The sequence below is a fragment of the Arachis hypogaea genome, chromosome 18, assembly GCF_003086295.3.
Source record: "Arachis hypogaea cultivar Tifrunner chromosome 18, arahy.Tifrunner.gnm2.J5K5, whole genome shotgun sequence".
In the NCBI taxonomy this organism is placed as follows: Eukaryota; Viridiplantae; Streptophyta; class Magnoliopsida; order Fabales; family Fabaceae; genus Arachis; species Arachis hypogaea.
Genome location: NC_092053.1, coordinates 81,516,186 through 81,524,923, shown reverse-complemented (window position 1 = coordinate 81,524,923; position 8,738 = coordinate 81,516,186). Strand labels below are relative to the sequence as shown.

Below are 8,738 nucleotides of genomic sequence, written 5' to 3'. Positions count from 1 at the left end.
ACTTCAGACGTTAGCTTTCCAACGCAACTGAAACCGCATCATTTGCACCTATGTAGCTCAAGTTATGACCGTTTGAGTGCGAAGAGGTCAGGCTGGACAGCTTTAGCAGTTCCTTCCGTTTCTTGTATTCCTTCCACTTTTGCATGCTTCCTTTCCATCGTCTAAGCCATTCCTGCCCTGTAATCTTTGAAAACACTTAACACACATATCACGGCATCGAATGGTAATAAGAGAGGATTAATATTAGCAAATATAAGGCTAAAGAAGCATGTTTTCAATCATAGCAAAAAGTTAGGAAGGAAAATGTAGAACATGCACATTCAATGAATAAGTGTGTAAAGAATTGATAAAAACCACTTAATTGAGCACAAGATAAACCATAAAATTGTGGTTTATCACTAGTCAAGGTGGATAAGTTCATATTTCCAGTAGATTTTGTGATCTTGGATTTAGATGAGGAGGGAGGCAATTCTATTATATTGGGAAGACCTTTCCTAGCTACAGCAAGGGCCATCATTGATGTGAAAAAAAGAGAAATGACTCTGAGAGCACATGATGAGAAGATCACTCTAAATGTCTTTAAGGAAATACAGCATACTGCTGAAGAGAAAAGCTGCATGAGAGTTGAAGGAGAAGACTGACATTGGAAGGAAAACCCAAAGAGGCACTCATCAGCTCACCTTCGAAGAAAAAGACAAACAGTGGAGAAGAACAAAAGGGGAATAAAGATGTAAAGACTGAGAAGAGAAGGCAGGAAGAGATTGAGAAGTTGATCACTAGGAAAAAAGACCCTGATATAAAGCCTGCTGTCAAGACAGAAGGGCCACCAAAGAAAGGAAAGAAGAGCAAGAAAAAGGTCCAAGAGGGTGGAGAAACAAAAGAATACCAATTGAGTGATTCTCAGAAGGAGACAAAGTGAAACTGATCTACCAACAGTTAGAGACAGGCCCTCAAACTGATGATTATTACACTTGGTATGCAAAATTGTTACTCAGGTTAGGTAACATTTTGTTGTTCGTTCTCTCCCTGGCAATGGCGCCAACAAACTGGTGCACATTACCTTGGTCCAAACATAACTTCACAACTTCGCATAACTAACCAGCAAGTGCACTGGGTCGTCCAAGTAATAAAACCTTACGTGAGTAAGAGTTGATCCCACGGAGATTGTTGGTATGAAGCAAGCTATGGTCATCTTGTAAATCTCGGTCAGGCGGATATCAAATGGTTATGGAGTTTTCGAATAATAATAATAAATAAACAGAAAATAAAGATAGAAATACTTATGTAAATCATTGGTGAGAATTTCAGATAAGCGTATAGAGATGCTTTCGTTCCTCTGAAATTCTGTTTTTCTGCTGTCTTCATTCAATCATTCCTACTCCTTTCCATGGCAAGCTTTCTGTAAGGGCATCACCGTTGTCAATGGCTACATCTCATCTTCTCTGTGAAAAAGGTCCAAATGCTCTGTCACGACATGGCTAATCATCTGGAGGTTCTCGATCATACTGGAATAGGATTCACCCTCCTTTTGCGTCTGTCACTACGCCCAACACTCACGAGTTTGAAGTTCGTCACAGCCATCCCTTCCCAAATCCTACTCGGAATACCACAGACAAGGTTTAGACTTTCCGGATCTCAGGAATGGCCATCCATGGGTTCTAACTTATACCACGAAGATTCTAATATCTCAGACTCGGTCCCCTGTATTAGATATCTAAGAGATATTCATTCTAGCTTGTTTGCATGTAGAACGGAAGTGTTTGTCAGGCACGCATTCATAAGTGAGAATGATGATGAGCGTCACATAATCATCACATTCATCATGTTCTTGGGCGCGAATGGATATCTTAGAAGCGAAATAAGTTGAATTGAATATAAAACAGTAGTACTTTGCATTAAATCATGAGGAACAGTAGAGCTCCACACCTTAATCTATGGAGTGTAAAAACTCTACCGTTGAAAAATACATAAGTGAAAGGTTCAGGCATGGCCGAATGGCCAGCCCCCAAACGTGATCAATATGATCCCCAAAGTTGAGCTAAAAATCATAAGATGTAAATACAATAGTAAAAAGTCCTATTTATACTAAACTAGTTACTAGGGTTTACAGAAGTAAGTAATTGATGCATAAATCCACTTCTGGGTCCCACTTGGTGTGTGCTTGGGCTGAGCTTGAAGTTTACACGTGCAGAGGCTTCTTCTGGAGTTGAACGCCAAGTTGAACGTGTTTTTGGCGTTCAACTCTGGTTCGTGACGTGTTTCTGACGTTTAACTCTAGACTGCAGCATCTAAACTCGGCCAAAGTATGGACTATTATATATTCATGGAAAGCCCTGGATGTCTACTTTCCAACGCAATTAGAAGCGCACCATTTTGAGTTCTGTAGCTCCAGAAAATCCACTTTGAGTGTAGGGAGGTCAGAATCCAACAGCATCAATAGTCCTTCTTCAACCTCTGAATATGATTTTTTCTCAAGTCCCTCAATTTCAGCCAGAAAATACCTGAAATCACAGAAAAACACACAAACTCATAGTAAAGTCCTGAAATGTGAATTTAACATAAAAACTAATAAAAACATCCCTAAAATAACTAGATCCTACTAAAAACATACTAAAAATAATGCCAAAAAGCGTATAAATTATCCGCTCATCACAACACCAAACTTAAATTGTTGCTTGTCCCCAAGCAACTGAAAATCAAATAGGATAAAAAGAAGAGAATATACTATAAATTCCAAACTATCAATGAAACATAGCTCCAATCAGATGAGTGGGACTTGTAGCTTTTTACCTCTTGAATAGTTTTAGCATCTCACTTTATCCATTGAAGTTCAGAATGATTGGCATCTATAGGAACTCAGGGTTCAGATAGTGTTATTGATTCTCCTAGTTCAGTATGTTGATTCTTGAACACAGCTACTCTATGAGTCTTGGCCGTGGCCCTAAGCACTTTGTTTTCCAGTATTACCATCGGATACATAAATGCCACAGACACATAACTGGGTGAACCTTTTCAGATTGTGACTCAGCTTTGCTAAAGACCCCAATTAAAGGTGTCCAAGATTCTTAAGCACACTCTTCTTTTGCTTTGGACCTTGACTTTAACCGCTCAGTCTCAAGTTTTCACTTGACACCTTCACGCCACAAGCACATGGTTAGGGACAGCTTGGTTTAGCCGCTTAGGCCAGGATTTTATTCCTTTAGGCCCTCCTATCCACTAATGCTCAAAGCCTTGGGATCCTTTTTATTACCCTTGCCTTTTGGTTTTAAGGGCTATTGGCTTTTTGCTCTTGCCTTTTGGTTTTAAGAGCTTTTGGCTTTTTCTGCTTGCTTTTTTTTTCTTTTTCTATATATATTTTTTTCGCCTTTTTTTTTTGCAAGCTTTGTATTCACTGCTTTTTCTTGCTTCAAGAATTATTTTTATGATTTTTCAGATTATCAAATAACATGTCTCCTGTTCATCATTCTATCAAGAGCCAACATATTTAACATTCTTAAACAACAACTTCAAAAGACATATGCACTGTTGAAGCATTCATTCAGAAAATAAAAAGTATTGTCACCACATCAATATAATTAAACTAAGTTCAAGGATAAATTCGAAACTCATGTACGTCTTGTTCTTTTGAATTAAAACAGTTTCCATTTAAGAGAGGTGATGGATTCATAGGACATTCATAACTTTAAGACATAGTTACTAAATACTAATGATCATGTAATGAAGACACAAACACAGATAAGCACTTAACATAGAGAAAACAAAAAACAGAAAATTTAAGAACAAGGAATGAGTCCACCTTAGTGATGGTGGCGTTTTCTTCTTGAGGAACCAATGATGTCCTTGAGCTCTTCTATGTCTCTTCCTTGTCTTTGTTGCTCCTCCCTCATTGCTCTTTGATCTTCTCTAATTTCATGAAGGATGATGGAGTGCTCTTCCACCCTTAGTTGTCCCATGTTGGAACTTAATTCTCCTAGGGAGGTGTTGATTTGCTCCCAATAGTTCTGTGGAGGAAAGTGCATCCCTTGAGGTATCTCAGGGATCTCTTAATTTGCAGTCAAATGTTCTACCACTGAGCTATAGACCCTTGAGATGAATCTCTCCATCTCCTATGACTTGGAGGTGGAAGCTTTTGTCTTCTCTTTTCTCTTTCTAGAGGTTTCTCTGGCCTTAGGTACCATCAATGGTTATGGAAAAACAAAAAAGTTATGCTTTTACCACACCAAACTTAGAATATTGCTCGCCCTCGAACAAAAGAAGAAAAAATAGTAGAAGAAGAAGAAGATATGGAGGAGATGGAGGGATGTGTGTATTCGGCTATATAGGGTTTAAAGTGGTTATGAGGTGTAAAAAGGAGGGAGTAATGGTTTGAATTTTGAGTGGGTGGGTGTAGGTGGGTGTATGATGGTTTTGGAGGGGAATTGGAGGTGATTGGTGAAGGGTTCTTGGGAAAGGGTGATATAGGATTATGAGGAAGTAAGGTGAGTGGAAGTATGTGGGGATCCTGTGGGGTCCACAGATCCTGACGTGTCAAGGATTTGCATCCCTGCACCAATTAGGTATGTAAAACACCTTTGCATGCAATTCTGGCATTTAAACGCCAAACTGATGCTTGTTCTGGGCGTTCAGCACCCAGATACAGCATGTTTCTGGCGTTGAACGCCAGTTCTATGCTTGTTTCTGGCGTTCAGCGCCAGCTTTCCTCAGTGTGCATTTCTGGCATCTGAACGCCAAGATGCTGCTTGTTTTGGGCGTTCAACGCCAGATCCATGCTCTGTTCTGGCGTTAAACGCCAGCCAGATGCTCCTTACTGGCGTTTAAACGCCAGTAAGTCCTTCCTCTAGGGTGTGATTTTTCTTCTGCTGTTTTTGATTCTGTTTTTAATTTTTTTTATTTATTTTTTGACTCAACATGATCATGAACCTAATAAAATATGAAATAACAAAAAATAAAAAATAAAATTAGATAAATAAAAATTGGGGTGCCTCCCAATAAGTGCTTCTTTAATGTCAATTGCTTGACAGTGGGCTCTCATGGAGTCTCACAGATGTTCAGAGCATTGTTGAGACTCCCCAACACCAAACTTAGAGTTTGGATATGGGAGTTCAACACCAAACTTAGAGTTTGGTTGTGGCCTCCTAACACCAAACTTAGAGTTTGACTGTGGGGGCTCTGTATGACTCTGTTTTGAGAGAAGCTTACTGTGCCTCTTTTCCATGTTTACAGAAGAAGAACCTTGAGTTTTAAACATAAGGAAGTCCTCATTCAATTGAAGGACTAGTTCACCTCTGTCAACATCAATCACAGCTCTTGTTGTGGCTAGGAAGGATTTTCCAAGGATGATGGATTCATCCTCATCCTTCCCAGTATCTAGGATTATAAAATCAGCAGGGATGTAAAGGCCTTCAACCTTTACTAATATGTCCTCTACTTGTCCATAAGCCTATTTTCTGGAATTGTCTGCCATCTCTAATGAGATTTTAGCAGCTTGTACCTTAAAGATTCCCAGTTTCTCCATTACAGAGAGTGGCATGAGGTTTATTCCTGACCCAAGGTCACATAGAGCCTTTTCAAAGGTCATGGTGCCTATGGTACAAGGTATTAGGAACTTTCCAGGATCCTGTTTCTTCTAAGGCAATCTCAGTTGATCCAATGCATTTAGTTCATTGGTGAACAGGGGAGGTTCATCTCACCAAGTCTCATTACCAAATAAATTGGCATTCAGCTTCATGATTACACCAAGGAACTTGGCAACTTGATCTTCAGTAACATCCTCATTCTCTTCTGAAGAGGAATACTCATCAGAGCTCATGAAGGGCGTAAGGAGGTTTAATGGAATCTCTATGGTCTCTAGATGAGCCTCAGAGTCCTTTGGTTCCTCAAAGGGATACTCCTTATTGATCATTGGACATCCCAGGAGGTCTTCCTCCTTGGGATTCACGTCCTTCCCTTCCTCTCTAGGTTCGGCCGTGTTGACTATGTCAATGGCCTTGCACTCTCCTTTTGGATTTTCTTCTGTATTACTTGGGAGAGCACTAGAAGGGGTTTCAGTGATTTTCTTACTCAGCTGGCCCACTTGTGCCTCCAAATTTCTAATGGAGGACCTTATTTCATTCATGAAACTCAGAGTGGCCTTAGATAGATCAGAGACTAAGTTTGCTAAATTAGAGGTACTTTGTTCAGAGTTCTCTGTCTGTTGCTGAGTGGATGATGGAAAAGGCTTGCTATTACTAAACTTGTTTCTTCCACCATTATTAAAGCCTTGTTGAGGATTTTGTTGATCCTTCCATGAGAGATTTGGATGATTTCTCCGTGAGGGGTTATAGGTGTTTCCATATGGTTCACCCATGTAATTCACCTCTGCTATTGCAGGGTTTTCAGGATCATAAGCTTCTTCTTCAGAAGATGCCTCTTGAGTACTGTTGGATGCAGCTTGCATTCCATTCAGACTCTGAGAAATCATATTGACTTGCTGAGTCAATATTTTATTCTGGGCCAATATGGCATTCAGAGTATCAATTTCAAGAACTCCCTTCTTCTGAGGCGTCCCATTACTCACAGGATTTCTCTCAGAAGTGTACATGAACTGGTTATTAGCAACCATGTCAATGAGTTCTTGAGCTTCTGCAGGCATTTTCTTTAGGTGAATGGATCCACCTGCAGAAGTATCCAATGACATCTTAGCTAATTCAAACAGACCATCATAGAATATATCCAGGATGGTCCACTCTGAAAGCATGTCAGAAGGACACTTTTTGGTCAGTTCTTTGTATCTCTCCCAAGCTTCATAGAGGGATTCACCTTCTTTCTGTCTGAAGGTTTGAACATCCACTCTAAGCTTACTCAGCTTTTGAGGAGGAAAGAACTTGGCTAAGAAAGCCTTGACCAGCTTATCCCAAGAGTTCAGGCTATCTTTAGGTTGAGAATCCAACCATATTCTAGCTCTGTCTCTCACAGCACAAGGGAAAAGCATGAGCCTGTAGACTTCAGAATCTACTCCATTAGTCTTAACAGTATCACAAATCTGCAAGAACTCAGTTAAGAACTGAAAAGGATCTTCAGATAGAAGTCCATGAAACTTGCAGTTTTGTTGCATCAGAGAAATTAATTGAGGTTTAAGCTCAAAGTTGTTTGCTCCAATGGTAGGGATGGAGATGCTTCTTCCATGTAAATTGGAATTAGGTGCAATAAAGTCACCAAATATCCTCCTTGCATTATTATTATTTTCGGCTGCCATCTCCTCTTCCTGTTCAAAAATTCCTGTATGGTTGTTTCTGGATTGTTGTATTTTAGCTTCTCTTAGTTTCCTTTTCAGAGTCCTTTCAGGTTCAGGATCTCCTTCAACAAGAATGTTCTTGTCCTTACTCCTGCTCATATGACAAGAAGGGAATAACAAAGAAAATATGGAATCCTCTATGTCACAGTATAGAGATTCCTGATGCGGGGAAAACTTGTCTCACAACAAATCTCCCTTCGGCAAGTGTACCGAATTTGTCGTCAAGTAAAAACTCACAATAGAGTGAGGTCGAATCCCACAGGGATTGATTGATCAAGCAACTTTAATTAGAAGAATGTTCTAGTTGAGCGAATCCAGAATTTGGGTTGAGAGTTGCAGAAAATAAAATGGCGGGAATGTAAATAACAGAAAAGTAAATGCTTAGAATTAAAGGACTGGAAGTAAATGACTGAAAATAAATTGCAGAATTGTAAATGGGAATGGGGGATTTGCGCATAAAAGTAAATGGCAGAAATTAAAGAGAATGGGTAAGATCAGAGATGGGGAGTTCATTGGGCTTAGGAGATGTTGCAATTCTCTGGATCAAGTTCATTTTCATCTCTTCCTCAATCAATGCACTCATTGATCTCCTTGGCAATCTTAATTGATTGAATTACAATTTCTTGCAATTCAATCTCTCAAATCTTGATCAATAGCCAATTCCTTGGTCAATTGCTCATGAGAAGAGATGAAGTATGGTCACTGATTATACCACATGCATTTCTCAAATCAAATATTGAGAGGGTTATAGTCACATACCCATCCAAACCCAATTTGGTCCATCATGAGAAAGCATTTCTAGCTTGATCTCTTCATTCCTCTTTCTAGGTTCAGAAGAGATCCAAGTTTGAATAGCTTCTTTTCCAAGATAACTACTCAATTGGATGAAGATCGAAAGCTTTCAAGTAAAATCAAGAGAAAAGATAGAAGAAGAATAATGAAAATTAGTATTGATCCATCAAATTACAGCAGAGCTCCCTAACCCAATGAAAAGGGTTTAGTTGTTCATAGCTCTAGAAAATGAAAACAAAGATGGAGAATACATCATAAAACTAGAAATTTCAGAGAAGGTAAAATACAGAGAGTGGTTTTCTTTTTCCAAACTTCCAGAACTCCTTAACAATTCAAAGCTACTCCTGTATATACTACTTCTCTCAACTTCTAGTTGGCTCTTCAAGTCTTGGGCCTTTGGATCTTGAGTTTGAAGCAGTTCTCTTCTTCATTTGGGCTTGGCTTTACTTGCAGAGAGAAAATGTGAAGTGGGCAGAGACTTTAGCTCAGGACGTTAGGGGTGTTAACGTTTAATGAAAATATAACTTCGAGAACGTTAGTGACAATCAACTTTCTCACTAACGTTACTAAGTAAAAGCCACGTTAACTTCAACGTTAGTGGCATAAACGTTGCCACTAACGTTGCCTCTAAGTCCTTCGCACACGTTATTGAGACTTACATTTCCAATAACTT

The 8,738-nt window shown here is 39.3% G+C and overlaps 1 non-coding gene across 1 annotated transcript; it reads left to right on the top strand.

Moving 5' to 3' along the window:
- Window positions 1-6,730: 6,730 nt before the first annotated feature.
- On the top strand, window positions 6,731-6,838 carry LOC112774813 (small nucleolar RNA R71). The gene has a single exon (XR_003189272.1). It is a non-coding gene; the product is annotated as a small nucleolar RNA R71 (small nucleolar RNA).
- The last annotated feature ends 1,900 nt before the right edge of the window (window positions 6,839-8,738 follow it).